At 47.5% G+C, this 18379-nt stretch overlaps 1 long non-coding RNA gene across 1 annotated transcript in view; it reads right to left on the bottom strand.

Moving 5' to 3' along the window:
- Positions 1-17968, bottom strand: part of LOC142309767 (uncharacterized) — a 30612-nt gene extending 12644 nt beyond the window's left edge. The window contains exon 1 of the long non-coding RNA XR_012753990.1: positions 17914-17968. This is a non-coding gene — a long non-coding RNA (uncharacterized LOC142309767). The remainder of the gene's footprint in view (positions 1-17913) is intronic.
- Positions 17969-18379: the final 411 nt, after the last annotated feature.

The following is an 18379-nucleotide window of genomic DNA, read 5'->3' as shown; positions in this document are numbered from 1 at the left end:
GTGCAGATTACTACAAGAGCACAATATGGGCACATTACTACAAGAGCACAATATGGGCACATTACTACAAGGAGGCAATGTGGGACATTACTACAAGAGCAAAATATGGGAACATTACTACAAGAGCACAATATGGGCACATTACTGCAAGATAGAGGCAATATGGGCATATTGCTACAATAGGGCACAATATGGGCACATTACTACAAGATGAGGCAATATGGGCACATTACTACTATAGGGCACAATATGGACACATTACTTCAATAGGGCACAATATGGGAACCTTACTACATGGATAACCTGAGTGCTGAGGGAAAGAGCCCAGTTTAAGTCACACTATCCCGTACCCTGAGTGTCGGTGTACAGTTGGGGGGGCCTTAGGTCCAAACTTTGCACCAGGGTCCATCAAACTCTAGTTACGCCACTGGTAGTGTCTTAGACCACTGCACTACAGAATGTGTGGGAGAGAGCGGGGACTCCACGTACTGTACCTGCCCAGCAGGGCGGCAACATGAAGTGGCTGTGATGCCTGTCAACAAGGTCCTGCCCCTGTTGACATGACATCACAGGAAGCAGCAAAATCATGGCAGGAGCGGTCACATGACCACTCTTAGCTGGGAGTGAGGGGCAGACAGCAGGGCAGGTAGGTGTGTGCTATCTACTTACCTGCCCCAATGTAGCCCAATAGTGAAATAACAAAAACAAAGCAAAATAAGCCGGATAACCCCTTTAAGGACATACTGAGACTTGCACGTTAATGCAATACAATTTTATATGGGTCTAACCTGACACTGCACTTGATTGCTGTAATAAGCTTGGCAATGTATTCATGAACTGGTGATGTATTATAGTATTTAGGGTGTTTTTGGTGATGTTTTACTGTACTAATGGTGGTTCTGGTGATGGTCATGTGGATGTTGCAATCTTTACCTTATCAGTCTTGATCCTAAAACATAGGGTCAGTGTGTTGGACTATAAATACAGCTGTCTGCATGCCTGTCAGCCAAATAAGTAAGAGACTAAAGCCTTCATAAACTGTAGCCTGATCTTTCGCCCGGTAGCTATCTCGCTCGGCTCTCCCATATACAGGAGCAATCATTCTGCTAATTGTACCTGTGTCCTCTATTAGAGCCGCTGCTAGACATCTCTGGCAGCAGCTAATCATTTAGAGGATAATAGGATCTACACTCCGTAATCGGACATGCTGGATCCTTATTCCCCCCGACAATCATGAGTTAGAGACCCCATACACATTGGACTGTCAGCACAACCTGTCTAAATTGGAAGGTTTAGACAACTTTAGGTTAATGTGTATGGAGGTCTTAACTACTATCTGAAGGCTCTGGGCAGTCTCAGGGTATGTGCACACGTCTTGTAGATGTCTGTGAACCCCCCCGAGTTATTCAGACAGAAGACGCCTCAGGACAGTCGTCATTTTATGCTGAAGCAATTTTTTTTTCTTTTTGTTGCTTCTTGGTCGTTTTTTCCAACATCTTTTTGCCAATGTTTTTTATTTAATTTTTTTTAATAAACTAGTAAGCGGCATCCAAGCAGAAGCCGCCCATATAATGGATTGGTCACTTTCAGCCGCTTCATGTCTGAGGAAACCTGACGCGGTTAAAACAAACTCCAAAGACTGAACAGCGAGTCGTTTTCACATTGCAATTCCTCTTAGAATTTATTGTTTTTTCGGCGGGTTACAGAGCGGATCTGTCTGGAAAACAAAATGGACCAGAACTGAGCACTTCCGGCCACCACCGACACCTAGAGTAGGGACCTGGCGGGGTTGACAGGTGCCGGACCCTAACCAGTCAGACATTGGTGACCTATCCTAAGGAAAGGTCATTAATGTTAAAGTAGTGGACAATCTCTTTAATAAAGTCTTGTGCCGTCTGACAAGTTAAGGGTTACTATGTTTTTATTTATGTTGTTAGGAGCATTAAAGGGGTTGTCCAAATTTGTGATGAGCGTGCAGTCACTCCTTGTGTCACTCAGTGACTATAGCCTTCTGAATTCTCATAGTGTGCACACTGCACGCTGTCAGGATTCTCTGGTGCCGGCGGTGAGAGTGGGAGGTTATGAAGCTGCAAGTATGCGATTTACATAGATGTGGTCACGTGGTGAACAGACATGCTCAATGAAAATGAATTGACCGAGGCTGGACACATCAAATCAGAATGTGGCCACAAGTATACAAATCTCATACTTGTGCTCACATGATCGTCCACTCTCCACTGGCACCGGCACCCCCCTTCCCCCACTCCTCAACAATCTCGACAGCATTCCCCCGACTCCTCGCCTCAGAGAAGCGTAACGGCAAATATTTTTTACAAAAAAAGCACTGGATGTGCCACTTCTGGGGCGACTGCGGACTGCTATTTTTAGGTTGGGAAGGGCCAGATAATCATTGGCCTTCCCAGCCTGATAATATAGATAATAGCCATAATATGCAGGCACATTAGATACTTTGTTGGTGGTATAGCAAAATGCTGGATGAAATGCGTGTTGGGGTAGAGGGACCTCCACAGCCATTCTATTTTAACAGCGCTACCACCAACAAGGTATCTAATGTGCCTGCATATTATGGCTATTCAGTTCATGTATCAGTTGTATGGTGGGACAGCTTAGATCAGTGCCTGTACTTTGTAATGTACAACTCTAGTTGAGCACCATCTACTGGTCTTTATTAGGCACTACAGCTGACTATATATATTTCTCATAGAACTTGGTACTAGAGTGTGGACATTGGTAGCTTCATTAGTCTAAGCACTTTGTATTGATTGCACAATATTCACTTTATTCTGTGCGGTTATATAATTGTTTATAATTGCATTTCATGAGTACACATGGGTTTTCACTCATTTTATAGGATTAGTTAATATCTGAGATATTTCATCTCGCACTCGTATAACATCACACCTTCAGTTTCTTGTATACATATATGTTATTTTTGTATTATTTATTATGCACTTTCCATTGAATCTCTGGTACATAGACTTTATGTGGTATTTAGTATAGATACCTTAAGTATATTATATAGGGGCATTTTGTATGCACATATTTTTATTGTGGCCTGGTGTTTTTTCACATATATTTACTGTAATTATTAAGGACTAGAAGGTGGCCCGATTCTACGCATCGGGTATTCTAGAATTTACGTATTGTGTAGTTCATGTATGATTTTTATTATATATATATATATATATATATATATATATATATATATAGATGTTGTTGTGTGTAGTTACCAAGTGTTTGTGTAGGGGCTGTACATGTTCTGGGTGTTGTCTGGGTGTGACGGGGGGTGAGAGCGGTGTTGTATGTGTGTTGCGTTGTTTGTGGAGCGCTGTGTGTCTGTAGCGTTGTGTGTGTGTGTGTTGCGCGGTTTGTGTGTGTGTGGTGTGTTTTGGGGGGAGGTATGTTTTATGCAATGTGTGTGTTGTGCGGTATGTGCGTATATTTGTGTGTGCCGCGGTGTTTGTGTGTTGGGTGTTGTGTGTGTGCAGCGTTATCTGTGTGTGTGGGTGTCTGTGTAGGGCAGTTGTTTGTGGTTCCCAGTGTGTGTGTGTGGTGTGTTGTGCAGTGCGCGCGCGTGTGTGTGTGTTGGGGGGAGGTGTGCACTTCCCATCGTGCTCCATCCCCCATGCAGCGCACTCCCCATCGTCCTCCATCCCCCATGCAGCGCACTCCCCATCGTGCTCCATCCCCTATGCTGCGCACGCCCCATCGTGCTCCATCTCCCATGCTGTGCACTCCCAAACGTGCTCCATCCGCCATGCTGCGCACTCCCAAACGTGCTCCATCCGCCATGCTGCGCACTCCCAAACGTGCTCCATCCGCCATGCCGCGCACTCCCAAACGTGCTCCATCCGCCATACTCCGCACTCCCCATCGTGCTCCATCCGCCATGCTGCGCACTCCCAAACGTGCTCCATCCGCCATGCTGCGCACTCCCAAACGTGCTCCATCCGCCATGCTGCGCACTCCCAAACGTGGTCCATCCGCCATGCTGCGCACTCCCAAACGTGCTCCATCCGCCATGCTGCGCACTCCCAAACGTGCTCCATCCGCCATGCTGCGCACTCCCAAACGTGCTCCATCCGCCATGCTGCGCACTCCCAAACGTGCTCCATCCGCCATGCTGCGCACTCCCAAACGTGCTCCATCCGACATGCTGCGCACTCCCAAACGTGCTCCATCCGCCATGCTGCGCACTCCCAAACGTGCTCCATCCCCCATGCTGCGCACCCCCCATCGTGCTCCATCCCCCATGCTGCACCAGCAGCAGCCTCTCTACCCGCAGCATCAGCCTCTCTGCCCGCAGCATCAGCCTCTCTCCTCCCAGCATCAGCCTCTCTACCCGCAGCATCAGCCTCTCTACCCGCAGCATCAGCCTCTCTACCCGCAGCATCAGCCTCTCTGCCCGCAGCATCAGCCTCTCTCCTCCCAGCATCAGCCTCTCTACCCGCAGCATCAGCCTCTCTACCCGCAGCATCAGCCTTCTGAATTCTCATAGTGTGCACACTGCACGCTGTCAGGATTCTCTGGTGCCGGCGGTGAGAGTGGGAGGTTATGAAGCTGCAAGTATGCGATTTACATAGATGTGGTCACGTGGTGAACAGACATGCTCAATGAAAATGAATTGACCGAGGCTGGACACATCAAATCAGAATGTGGCCACAAGTATACAAATCTCATACTTGTGCTCACATGATCGTCCACTCTCCACTGGCACCGGCACCCCCCTTCCCCCACTCCTCAACAATCTCGACAGCATTCCCCCGACTCCTCGCCTCAGAGAAGCGTAACGGCAAATATTTTTTACAAAAAAAGCACTGGATGTGCCACTTCTGGGGCGACTGCGGACTGCTATTTTTAGGTTGGGAAGGGCCAGATAATCATTGGCCTTCCCAGCCTGATAATATAGATAATAGCCATAATATGCAGGCACATTAGATACTTTGTTGGTGGTATAGCAAAATGCTGGATGAAATGCGTGTTGGGGTAGAGGGACCTCCACAGCCATTCTATTTTAACAGCGCTACCACCAACAAGGTATCTAATGTGCCTGCATATTATGGCTATTCAGTTCATGTATCAGTTGTATGGTGGGACAGCTTAGATCAGTGCCTGTACTTTGTAATGTACAACTCTAGTTGAGCACCATCTACTGGTCTTTATTAGGCACTACAGCTGACTATATATATTTCTCATAGAACTTGGTACTAGAGTGTGGACATTGGTAGCTTCATTAGTCTAAGCACTTTGTATTGATTGCACAATATTCACTTTATTCTGTGCGGTTATATAATTGTTTATAATTGCATTTCATGAGTACACATGGGTTTTCACTCATTTTATAGGATTAGTTAATATCTGAGATATTTCATCTCGCACTCGTATAACATCACACCTTCAGTTTCTTGTATACATATATGTTATTTTTGTATTATTTATTATGCACTTTCCATTGAATCTCTGGTACATAGACTTTATGTGGTATTTAGTATAGATACCTTAAGTATATTATATAGGGGCATTTTGTATGCACATATTTTTATTGTGGCCTGGTGTTTTTTCACATATATTTACTGTAATTATTAAGGACTAGAAGGTGGCCCGATTCTACGCATCGGGTATTCTAGAATTTACGTATTGTGTAGTTCATGTATGATTTTTATTATATATATATATATATATATATATATATATATATATATATATAGATGTTGTTGTGTGTAGTTACCAAGTGTTTGTGTAGGGGCTGTACATGTTCTGGGTGTTGTCTGGGTGTGACGGGGGGTGAGAGCGGTGTTGTATGTGTGTTGCGTTGTTTGTGGAGCGCTGTGTGTCTGTAGCGTTGTGTGTGTGTGTGTTGCGCGGTTTGTGTGTGTGTGGTGTGTTTTGGGGGGAGGTATGTTTTATGCAATGTGTGTGTTGTGCGGTATGTGCGTATATTTGTGTGTGCCGCGGTGTTTGTGTGTTGGGTGTTGTGTGTGTGCAGCGTTATCTGTGTGTGTGGGTGTCTGTGTAGGGCAGTTGTTTGTGGTTCCCAGTGTGTGTGTGTGGTGTGTTGTGCAGTGCGCGCGCGTGTGTGTGTGTTGGGGGGAGGTGTGCACTTCCCATCGTGCTCCATCCCCCATGCAGCGCACTCCCCATCGTCCTCCATCCCCCATGCAGCGCACTCCCCATCGTGCTCCATCCCCTATGCTGCGCACGCCCCATCGTGCTCCATCTCCCATGCTGTGCACTCCCAAACGTGCTCCATCCGCCATGCTGCGCACTCCCAAACGTGCTCCATCCGCCATGCTGCGCACTCCCAAACGTGCTCCATCCGCCATGCCGCGCACTCCCAAACGTGCTCCATCCGCCATACTCCGCACTCCCCATCGTGCTCCATCCGCCATGCTGCGCACTCCCAAACGTGCTCCATCCGCCATGCTGCGCACTCCCAAACGTGCTCCATCCGCCATGCTGCGCACTCCCAAACGTGGTCCATCCGCCATGCTGCGCACTCCCAAACGTGCTCCATCCGCCATGCTGCGCACTCCCAAACGTGCTCCATCCGCCATGCTGCGCACTCCCAAACGTGCTCCATCCGCCATGCTGCGCACTCCCAAACGTGCTCCATCCGCCATGCTGCGCACTCCCAAACGTGCTCCATCCGACATGCTGCGCACTCCCAAACGTGCTCCATCCGCCATGCTGCGCACTCCCAAACGTGCTCCATCCCCCATGCTGCGCACCCCCCATCGTGCTCCATCCCCCATGCTGCACCAGCAGCAGCCTCTCTACCCGCAGCATCAGCCTCTCTGCCCGCAGCATCAGCCTCTCTCCTCCCAGCATCAGCCTCTCTACCCGCAGCATCAGCCTCTCTACCCGCAGCATCAGCCTCTCTACCCGCAGCATCAGCCTCTCTACCCGCAGCATCAGCCTCTCTGTCCCCAGCATCAGCCTCTCTGTCCCCAGCATCAGCCTCTCTCATCCCAGCATCAGCCTCTCTCATCCCAGCATCAGCCTTTTCTGTCCCCAGCATCAGCCTCTCTCCTCCCAGCATCAGCCTCTCTCCTCCCAGCATCAGCCTCTCTCCTCCCAGCCTACCCCAGCCTCAGCCTCCCCCAGCATCAGCCTCTCTCCTCCCAGCATCAGCCTCTCTCATCCCAGAATCAGCCTCTCTCCTCCCAGCATCAGCCTTTTCTGTCCCCAGCATCAGCCTCTCTCCTCCCAGCATCAGCCTCTCTCCTCCCAGCCTACCCCAGCCTCAGCCTCCCCCAGCATCAGCCTCTCTCCTCCCAGCATCAGCCTCTCTCTTCCCAGCATCAGCCTCTCTCTTCCCAGCATCAGCCTCTCTCCTCCCAGCCTACCCCAGCCTCAGCCTCCCCCAGCATAAGCCTCTCTCCTCCCAGCATCAGCATCAGTCTCTCTCCTCCCAGCCTACCCCAGCCTCAGCCTCCCCCAGCATCAGCCTCTCTCCTCCCAGCATCAGCCTTTTCGGTCCCCAGCATCAGCCTCTCTCCTCCCAGCGTACCCCAGCCTCAGCCTCTCTTCTCTCAGCCTCCCCATCCCAGTCTTCCCCAGGATCAGCCACTCTCCTCCCAGCCTCCTCCAGCATGCCGTGCTCCTCTGCCGACACTCACACACCCGATCGTATACACTCACACACACCCGATCGCATACACTCACACACACCCGATCGCATACACTCACACACACCCGATCGCATACACTCACGCACACACACATTGACGATATCGCACATACGCGCTTATACTCACAACATCCAGAGATACCACATGCTTCTGGCCATGTGATCCTCCGGCAGGTCCTGGAAGCTCACAGCACAGTATCGCCGCCGAGAAGCAAGCGATATCCCAGGATGTTGTGAGTATGTGGATGCGATGTGATGTGTGTGTGATGTGTGTGTGAGAGTGAGTGTGATCTGATGTGTGTGTGTGTGTATGTGTGTGTGTGTGCTGTTATGTGTGTGCGTGTGTGTATGTTCCGCCGCTGCAGGACCTTGATGTGTGGATGCGATGTGATGTGTGTGTGAGAGAGTGTGATCTGATGTGTGTGTGTGTGTGTATGTGTGTGTGCTGTTATGTGCGTGTGTGTGTGTATTTTCCGCCGCTGCAGGACCTTGATGCGCTGGTAACTATGCTACCATGGTTACCAGCGTATCTCGTCCCCCGCTCGCACGGGAGCCCACACCAGCATACGCCGGCCAGCCCCAGCAATGCGAGGGTATGTGTCGGCTGGTTTGGCGGCGTACGCTGATGTGGGCTCCCGGGGGTACAGTACTCACCTGGTAGTCATGGCTCCCTGACCGTGTCGGTTCGGGGAATGCGTGGGGGGGCGGGGCCAGAGCTAGCGTGCATTGCGTGAGGGTGACGGGGCGTGGCCGAATTGCCAATGCCTGCAGGGTGCCGGGGCGAGAGGCCAATCTGTGGGGGGGGCGGAGCCTGGGCGAGCGGCCGGCCAATCCGTGTGGGGGCGCAGCCTGGGCGAGCGGCCAATCTGTGCGGGGGGCGGGGCCATGGCGAGCCCAGCGGCCAATCAGCTTTGTGTCACCGTAAGGACACAATTTTGGAGCAAGACAGACAGACAGATAGACAGACAGACAGACAGACAGAATAAGGCAATTATATATATAGATTATATGGCCGTCTCTCTATTGTTTTTTACTATGGTATTCTTTCTTTTTATTATGTAAATTTTATCCATTTTTTGTTAATATAATGATATCTTTTATTCCCATGTTTGGCTTCTTACTGTGGGAATTTACCCTTTCCTACATAATTTATACTTCAGTTGTTGAAGCTTGGTGGGTAGGGAACTTTCCCATTATATGTTGGACTTGTGATATTCATAAAGATGACCCCTTTCCTTTGTATTTTAGAAAAAAAGTATATTCATCTTTTAAATTCTTTAATTAACAAAAAAGGAAAACGGGGCCAATGCAGAAGTTTGTGCACCCTGCATGGTTAGTGCTGACCGGGGACAATTCTGCCCACTAGGTAAATCTTCCCCCATTCTCCTCTGGTCTCCAAATATGAGACTGCAGTGTGTAGGTGGATTTTATCTATCTACCTATTTATTTATACTTTTTATATATATTTTTCATATAATACAAAGTCGCTAAACCTCTACCTTACGTTAATTCCTCTACCCTAGCGCCAGCCCTAGCTAACTTTTTCTAAATTAATTTCCCCCCAATGACCTACACATAACTAAAGCTGCCTAATGATGGTTGCACAGGAGAAAATTACATTGAAATAAAAGTCATGTATGTTTGTGCGCATATATATATATATATATATATATATATATATATATATATATATATATATATATATATATATATATCTAATATATAAAGCTGAATGTGTATATGTGTGTATATGTGTGTGTGTGTGTGTGTGTCCGGGATTGGCATCTGCACCGTCGCAGCTACAGCCACAAAATTTTGCACACTCACACGTCTGGATCCTGAGAGCGTCATAGGCTATGTTGTGAGGCGAAATTTTAACCCCGCGCGTTACAATTTACCAATCAATTTTGCTCCTATCTACATAATGGGGAAAAAGTGAAACGAAAAGTGTATCCGCACCATCGCATTTACAGTCACAAAATTTTGCACAGACACCTCATGTGACCCAGGGAACGTTGTAGACTATGTTTTGACAGGAAAATTTAACCCCGCGCTTTACAGTTACTCTCCAAAAAACATGCCTGCATTAAAGTCAATGGAGCCTGGAACTACAGGTTATTAGTAGGAGCTGTGATTGGTTGCTATAGGAACAAAAGACATTGTTAGTATAAGAAGCTTATATGTGAGGTAATAAGATGTCGGTGAGGAGACGGATAGAGAGAGACAGAGAGAGACAGACAGAGAGACAGACAGAGAGATAGAGACAGACAGGGAAAGAGACAGACGGTAAAAGAGACAGACAGACAGACGGTGAAAGAGACAGATTGTTACGTCACCGCCGGAGTCTGCTCCAGCGACTTCTGCTCCGATCGCCAGGCGACGCCGTGTTCCTTCCGTGGATGGTGCTGGTGATGGGAGAGAAGTCGACGCCAGCGGCACCAGTGGGCGCAGGCTCCGATCATCCACTGGGCTGGGTTAGCTTGGGATCTGTAGTACCGCTGGCTGACTGTGGGTGGCACGTGTCTTCCAGCTGAAGTTGCCAGCGTTCAGCTACAGCCAATGGGAAGACACCACACCCTTCTTATTTCCCCTCCTGTCACATGATTACTGCCAGATATAGTTCTGATTTTTCCTGGCTCCTGTTACATCCTATTCTGTTGGTGATTCCTGCGTTGACTTCTGCGTGTTTTGACTACTCTTCTGTCTACTGTTTTTGTACCTTGCTGCCCGACCCGGATCTGACCTCTGCTACGTTTGCTGACTACGTCACTGCCAGCCGATTCTGTCCCTGTTCCGCTATTCCTGGTTTGACCCTGCCCGACTACTACTCTCATCGGACTGCAGCCTTCCACAGGTAGTGATCTCCAGTTCCCTGTGTAATTCCAAATCCCTGTATAGGGGTTAAAGGGTTTCAGGGTTCTGGGGGTCCTACTTGGTGAGTGGCTTCCCTCTAGCCTCCCCGTTACAGCCCATCTGAGTCTGTGGATCCAGGCAGGCGTTACATTATATCTGGCCCTCTAACCAGGAGAGAAAAAAAAAAAATGGATTCTCTCCATGCTGTGCTAAATCAGGTGCACACCCTTTCTGGGCTTGTACATGGACTGACACAGCAAGTGCAGGACCTCAGGTCTGCTCAGGTCCAAGCCCCCGCTGCAGTACCTACCTCAGCATGTCCAGAGTCCCATCGACTGCAAGGGAGCAGATCACGTGGTGGAGTGCCTGGATCAGAGAGGCAATCGCTTCCAAGGCAGCAGCACCACCTGAGCGGACCCCAGGATACCCGCTCAGGTGCCCAGGTACTTCCTGCAGACCCTATGAGGTTAATGTTACCTGTCTCATTGTCTCACCAGGGAAAATCTGTGCAGCTGCAGGCCTTTGTTGATTGTGGCTCTGCTGCTAATTTTATAGACACTATTGTAAAAAAAGAGCTGGGTTTGACTTTGCTAAGGTTAAATGCACCTATTAGAATTTCTGCTATTGACAGTACACCCCTCACGCAGGGTGTGGTTACTTTTGTAACTCCAGAGATCTCCATGCTTGTTGGTGCTCTGCATGTAGAATCTGTGTCATTTTTTGTTCTTGAAAATCTGATGTCAGCGGTGGTTTTGGGCATGCCATGGCTAAGCATAACCCGGTCATAGACTGGCACAAGGGTGAGATTGTGCGCTGGAGCCCTGAGTGTCAGGAGACGTGTATGTCTTTATCTGTGAACCTGACTAGAGCTGAACCTATCTTCATACCTTATGAAGTCAGGGAATTTGCTGATGTGTTTTCTGTATCTGAATCTGAAAAATTACCTCCGCACAGAGACTATGACTGCCCCATACATTTGGTCCCCAATTCCCGACTCCCCAAGGGTAAAATATATAATATTTCTGGTCCGGAGCGTCAGGCCATGAAAGATTATATAGCAGACAGTCTGCAGAGAGGGTTCATCAGACCATCCAGGTCACCAGTCGGCGCTGGATTCTTTTTCGTTGATAAGAAAGATGGTGGCCTCAGACCTTGTATTGACTACCGTGAACTAAATGCTATTACTGTAAAGAATCAGTACCCTCTGCCACTCATCCCCGATCTGTTTAACCAGCTCATAGGAGCCCTAAGGAGTTCACTAAGCTGGATCTCAGGGGAGCATATAACCTCATCCGTATCAGAGAAGGTGATGAGTGGAAAACTGCATTTAATACTCCAGAGGGACATTATGAGTACCTGGTAATGCCTTTTGGATTAAGTAATGCGCCGGCTGTGTTCCAGAACTTTAATGACATTTTCAGAGATATTTGTGGTCAATATGTGGTGGTCTATCTGGATGATATCCTGATTTATTCTCCTGATGCTACGTCACATGTCCAACATGTCCGCACTGTACTCCAGAGACTCAGGGAGAATTCCCTATGTGCTAAATATGAGAAATGTGTTTTGTTTTTTTTTGAGGCAGAGGTTATTTTCCTGGGTTATATATTGTCTGCAGAAGGCTTCCGCATGGATCCCTCTAAGCTTCAACCGATTAAGGGTATGTGCGCACGTTGCTTTTTACCTGCTTTTTACCTGCTTTTTTGCTGCTTTTTCTTCTGCGCTGTTTAATGGCAAAATGGATGTGTTCTTCTATTCAAGCAAAGTCTATGGGAATTTGGGTTTCTTGTTCACACTATGTTGTTCAAAATGCTGCCTTTTTGTGGCAGAACTTTGGTCAAAAACTCAGCTTTGCAGTGCAAAACCCAAATGGCAAAAACAATTGACATGTTGCTTCTTTGAAAAGCTGAGTTTTTGACCAAAGTTCTGCCTCAAAAAGGCAGCATTTTGAACAACATAGTGTGAACAAGAAACCCAAATTCCCATAGACTTTGCTTGAATAGAAGAACACATCCATTTTGGCATTAAACAGCGCAGAAGAAAAAGCAGCAAAAAAGCAGGTAAAAAGCAACGTGCGCACATACCCTAAGGAGTGGGTGCATCCCAAGTCTCTGAAAGCCTTGCAGCGTTTCCTTGGATTCGCTAATTATTATCGCAAATTCATTAGAGATTTTTCCAAAATCGCCAAACCCCTCACCGATTTGACTAAAAAGGGAGCTGATGTGGTTAATTGGAAGCCAGAGGCGATCCATGCCTTTTCAAACTTAAAAGAATGTTTCTCCTCAGATCCGATTCTGGTTCAGCCTGACCTTATGCGTCCGTTTATTGTGGAAGTCGATGCATCCTAGGTTGGAGTGGGAGCGGTGCTATCACAAGGTACTCCGTCTCTCACTCAGCTTCGTCCTTGTGCCTTCTTTTCTCGCAAGTTTTCTCCCACAGAGAGAAATTATGACATTGGTAATCGTGAGCTGTTGGCAATTAAATGGGCCTTCGAGGAATGGTGCCACTTCCTCGAAGGCGCCAAACATAAGGTCACAGTCATCACAGACCATAAGAACCTCACTTATCTGGAATCTGCTAAGAGACTCAATCCTAGGCAAGCTAGGTGGGCATTGTTCTTCTCCAGATTTGATTTTGTGGTAACATTCCGGCCCGGTACCAAGAACACCAGAGCTGATGCACTTTCCCGTAGCTTCTGTCCCTCTCAGTCTGAAAACTCTGAACCAGTGTATATTTTAGCTAAAGGCATTATTATGTCATCGGTTTCCTTAGATTTGATAGAAGAGGTCCATAATACCCAAGACCAAGCTCCTGAAGCCACCCTTGTCCATAAACTGTTTGTCGCCCCCTCACTGCGCCTACGGGTACTCCAGGAATCCCACAATTCTGTGCTGGCAGGTCACCCTGGTATCAGCAATACCCTCCGATTAGTAACCAGGAATTTTTGGTGGCCAACCGTAGCGAAAGATTGTAAGGAATATGTACTGGCTTGTGAAACTTGTGCTCGAGCCAAGACACCCCGTACCCGCCCTGCCGGATTTCTCCAGTCCCTACCTACTCCAGTAAGCCCTTGGACACATCTCTCCATGGACTTCATCACTGACCTTCCACCCTCAGAAGGGAAGACTTGTATCTGGGAAGTAGTGGATAGATTCAGCAAACAGTGTCATTTTGTTCCTCTGTCCGGAGTACCCATTTCTGAAACTCGTAGCAAGTTGTTTATTAGGCATATTGTGCGGTTACACGGGGTTCCGGAAAATATTGTTTCTGACCGAGGAACACAGTTCGTCTCGAAATTCTGGAGGGCGTTTTGTAAAAAGATCAATACAGAGCTATCTTTTTCATCTGCCTACCACCCAGAGACCAATGGTCAGACCGAACGTTCCAATCAAACCCTTGAACAATATCTCCAGTGTTGTGTCTGACCATCAGTCTGACTGGGTGGAATATCTGCCGCAGGCTGAGTTCGCTATCAATAATCAGTATCAGGAATCCATCAAGACTACCCCCTTTTTCTGCAATTTAGGGTTGCATCCACGTTTTGGTTCTTTTTCTTCCGCTGTGGTGGATACTCCTGAGGCTGAATCAACTGTGGACAAATTGAAGGCTATCTGGTCTGAGGTGAAAGAGAACCTCAAGAAGGCAAAGGTTGGTCAAGCCTCCTCTGCTAATAAGAGACGTTCCAAGGGCCCTAGCCTTGGAGTTGGGGACAAGGTATGGTTATCCACTCAGAATATTAAACTCAAGGTCCCTTCTGCTAAGTTGGGTCCGAGATTTATTGGACCATACGAGATAATCGAGGTAATTAATCCCACAGCTTTCCGCCTGCAACTCCCCGCATCCTTCAAGATATCGAATGTGTTCCATAAGTCCCTCCTCAAGTTATATCGTGTCCCCATTCACCCAGTCAGTGACCCTCCTCCTCCTGTTTTGGTGGAAGGTAACTTGGAGTATGAGGTACAGAGAATACTTGATTCCCGTATTGTCAGAGGGGCGGTACAGTATTTGGTGCATTGGAGGGGTTACGGCCCTGAGGAGAGGTCATGGGTTCCTGCGAGCGATGTTCATGCTAGGGGTCTGGTCCGACGGTTTCACCTCCAATTTCCTGGGAAGCCAGGTTTTGAGGGTCCGGAGGCCCCTCGTGGAGGGGGGGGGGGGTACTGTTACGTCACCGCCGGAGTCTGCTCCAGCGACTTCTGCTCCGATCGCCAGGCGACGCCGTGTTCCTGCCGTGGATGGTGCTGTTGATGGGAGAGAAGTCGACGCCAGCGGCACCAGTGGGCGCAGGCTCCGATCATCCACTGGGCTGGGTTAGCTTGGGATCTGTAGTACCGCTGGCTGACTGTGGGTGGCATGTGTCTTCCAGCTGAAGTTGCCAGCGTTCAGCTACAGCCAATGGGAAGACACCACACCCTTCTTATTTCCCCTCCTGCCACATGATTACTGCCAGATATAGTTCTGATTTTCCTGGCTCCTGTTACGTCCTATTCTGTTGGTGATTCCGGTGTTGACTTCTGCGTGTTTTGACTACTCTTCTGCCTACTGTTTTTGTACCTTGCTGCCCGACCCGGATTTGCTGACTACGTCACTGCCAGCCGATTCTGTCCCTGTTCCGCTATTCCTGGTTTGACCCTGCCCGACTACTACTCTCATCGGACTGCAGCCTTCCACAGGTAGTGATCTCCAGTTCCCTGTGTAATTCCAAATCCCTGTATAGGGGTTAAAGGGTTTCAGGGTTCTGGGGGTCCTACTTGGTGAGTGGCTTCCCTCTAGCCTCCCCGTTACAGCCCATCTGAGTCTGTGGATCCAGGCAGGCGTTACACAGATAGAGACAGACCTGGAAAGAGACAGACCTGGAAAGAGACAGACCTGGAAAGAGACAGACCTGGAAAGAGACAGACCTGGAAAGAGACAGACCTGGAAAGAGACAGACCTGGAAAGAGACAGACCTGGAAAGAGACAGACCTGGAAAGAGACAGACCTGGAAAGAGACAGACCTGGAAAGAGACAGACCTGGAAAGAGACAGACGGGGAAAGAGACAGACGGGGAAAGAGACAGACGGGGAAAGAGACAGACGGGGAAAGAGACAGACGGGGAAAGAGACAGACGGGGAAAGAGACAGACGGGGAAAGAGACAGACGGGGAAAGAGACAGACGGGGAAAGAGACTGAAATAGAGACAGACCTGGAAAGAGACTGATGGGGAAAGAGACTGATGGGGAAAGAGACTGATGGGGAAAGAGACTGATGGGGAAAGAGACTGACGGGGAAAGAGACTGACGGGGAAAGAGACTGACGGGGAAAGAGACTGACGGGGAAAGAGACTGACGGGGAAAGAGACTGACGGGGAAAGAGACTGACGGGGAAAGAGACTGACGGGGAAAGAGACTGACGGGGAAAGAGACTGACGGGGAAAGAGACTGACGGGGAAAGAGACTGACGGGGAAAGAGACTGACGGGGAAAGAGACTGACGGGGAAAGAGACAGACCTGGAAAGAGACTGACGGGGAAAGAGACTGACGGGGAAAGAGACTGACGGGGAAAGAGACTGACGGGGAAAGAGACTGACGGGGAAAGAGACTGACGGGGAAAGAGACAGAAATAGAGACAGACAAAAAAATAGACAGACAGAGAGAGGCAGATGGGGAGAGAGGCAGACGGGGAGAGAGGCAGACGGGGAGAGAGGCAGACGGAGCACATTACTTTGCCAATTTAGTTAAATCTGTGTAGAATGTCTGTGGTGTTTAAATATATGTTGTGAAATGCTTCTATTAGCTTAGTTTTTGCCTTTTAATAATTACATTTATATCTATTTGTTTTGTGTTTTTTGTGTGCAGAATAAATTTTTGTTAATACATTCTACTTTGTTAACAACAGTTATTAACCCGGGCAAAGCGCGTTCCAATTTACCAATCAATTTTGCCCCTATCTACATAATGGGGAAAAAGTGAAACGAAAAGTGTATCCGCACCATCGCATTTACAATCACAACATTTTACACAGACACCTCATGTGACCCAGGGAACGTCGTAGACTATGTTTTGACAGGAAAATTTAACCCCGCGCTTTACAGTTACTCTCCAAAAAACATGCCTTCATTAAAGTAAATGGAGCCTGGAACTACAGGTTATTAGTAGGAGCTGTGAGTGGTTGCTATAGGAACAAAAGACATTCATAGTATAAGAAGCTTATATGTGAGGTAATAAGATGTCGGTGGGGAGACGCATAGAGAGAGACAGAGACAGACAGGGAAAGAGACAGACAGAGACAAACGGTGAAAGAGACAGACAGGGAAAGAGACAGACAGGGAAAGAGACAGACCTGGAAAGAGACAGACCTGGAAAGAGACGGACCTGGAAAGAGACAGACCTGGAAAGAGACAGACGGGGAAAGAGACAGACAGACATGCAGACCGGGACAGAGACAGGCAGACAGGGAAGGAGGAGACAGCCAGAGAGACAGACAAAGATAGATGGGGAAAGACACAGACCTTGATAGAGACAGACGGGGAAAGAGACAGACAGGAAAAGACACAGACAAAGAGACGGGGAAAGAGACAGACGGGGAAAGAGACAGACGGAGCACATTACTTGGCCAATTTAGGTACATCTGTGTGGAATATCTGTGGTGTTGAAATATATGTTGTGAAATGCTTCTATTAGCTTAGTTTTTGCCTTTTAATAATTACATGTCTATTTGTTTTGTGTGCAGAATACATTTTTGTTAATACATTCTATTTTGTTAACAACAGTTATTAACCCGGGCGAGGCCGGGTAATACAGTATGTATAATATATATATATATATATATATATATATATATATATATATATATATATATATATATATATATATATATAAATAAATTATAAAGCTGAGTTTGTGTGTGCGTGTAAAAAAAAAAAAAAATAAACTGTGTGTGTGTGTATATATAATATATATATATATATATATATATATATATATATATATATATATATATATATATAAATAATATATCACAAATGACAGGAGATGGGTGGAATGACCAGTAGACTGGGGTGACACAGTGATTTAGACTTTATTTCTCTGACAGCAGCACAGTCACTGAGGACAGTCGGAGCCGCGCTGCTGTTTCCCGCATTGGATACATGCTGTGATTGGAATAGTTACATTCACTATCCAATCACAGTGATCGGAGAGCAGGGGGACCGCTGTAATTGGTCCCCCGCACCTCTTCCCGTGCCGGTCAGCTGCTGGTGGCTGCTGTCTGCACGGAGCTGTCTGTGTTTTCTCTCAGTGACAGGTGAACCGCCACCTGCCCGTGACGTGCATAAAGAACAGACAACAGCAATTCATTTACACATCTGGATAGAAATAACATTGCAATCACTGTTCTGAATCACATGACTGTTGTTATTTCGGACTTACATAAAATGCTTTTTGAATTGTTCTCGACATTTTTCTCTTGTTTAACCGCAAAATCCTGAATGGGATAAATAGAGAGAAGTTTCCTTATAATTACCCTAATGCTAATACCAATGACATCAATAGTCAATATTCCATAACTACTGGCTAATTAACACATACAAGGTTTTCTGATCAAAACATGCATGGGATATGAGAATTGGGGAATAAAGGAAAATTGTCATAAGAAATCAGAAGAGTATATAGAGAGGAAAAGGGAAATAATAATGACAGAACCGGAGTGTAAGATACATGTACTCACTCTCTATACTCCTTCTATAACCCTCAAAGAAAGTCTAGGTGAGCGGTTCCTTATATACCCTTCATGATGTCATAATATCCAGGCAGAGGTGACCATGGCGATGAATCTGTGAGGTCATAACATTCTAGAATGCTGAGCACAAGCCCTGCAGCCAATGAGATTCAATAA

Source organism: Anomaloglossus baeobatrachus, chromosome 5, assembly GCF_048569485.1.
Source record: "Anomaloglossus baeobatrachus isolate aAnoBae1 chromosome 5, aAnoBae1.hap1, whole genome shotgun sequence".
Taxonomy (NCBI): domain Eukaryota; kingdom Metazoa; phylum Chordata; class Amphibia; order Anura; family Aromobatidae; genus Anomaloglossus; species Anomaloglossus baeobatrachus.
Note: the sequence above shows the minus strand (reverse complement) of the source record. Positions and strands in the feature narration are given on the sequence as shown.